Here is an 869-nt window from a genome sequence, read left to right as displayed (position 1 = left end):
CTTAATAGTTACAAGAGAGTTATAAGACAATTCAAATTATCTATTTTATATTTGATGAGTTGTGGTAGGTGGTGTTTTTTGAGGACTAGGTCTATTTCATGTAAATTTTCAAATTGATGCATTTAGAGTTGTTCCTAGTATTCTTTTTTTACCCTTCAGATGTCTGCAAAATGCATAGTAATATTCCATGCTTCATTCCTAATATTGATGAGTTGTGTTGTATTTTTCTTTTTGTTAGTCTTGCTAGAGCTTTGTCAATTGTATTGATCTTTTTTAAAGAGACTTTTGTTATTGTTTCATTGATTTTTCTCTGTTGCTTTTTTTGTTTTCAGTGTTGCTGACTTCTGCTCTTACCTTCATTATTTCCTTTCCTTTACTGAGTTGAGGTTATCTTGCTCTTTATTTTCTAAGTTCTTAAGGTGGGAGCTTAGATTATCGATTTAAGACTTCTCCCCTTTTCTAAGGTGTACACCTATTTATTGCTATAAATTTCCCTCACAATATTGCTTTAGCTGTGTCACACAAATTTTGATGTATTGCATTTTAATTGTCATTTATTTCAATATATTTAAAAGTTTTCCTTGATACTTCCTCTTTGACTCATGGATTATTTAGAAGTGTGACATACAGTTTCCAAGTGTTTTGAGTTTTTTCCTTTTATCTTTCTGTCACTGATTTCTAGTTTGATTACATCGTGGAGAAAACATTGCATGTGATTTCATTATTTTAAATTTGTTTAGATTTGTTTTATGGTCTAAGATATGGTCTATCTTGATGTATGTTCTGTAGACACTTGAAAAGAATGTGTATTTTGCTGTCACTGGATGGGATGTTGTAAAGGTATTGATTCAATCCCATTGGTTGATAAG

Source organism: Lipotes vexillifer, unplaced genomic scaffold (assembly GCF_000442215.2).
Source record: "Lipotes vexillifer unplaced genomic scaffold, Lipotes_vexillifer_v1.1 scaffold295, whole genome shotgun sequence".
NCBI classification, from domain to species: Eukaryota; Metazoa; Chordata; class Mammalia; order Artiodactyla; family Lipotidae; genus Lipotes; species Lipotes vexillifer.
Note: the sequence above shows the minus strand (reverse complement) of the source record.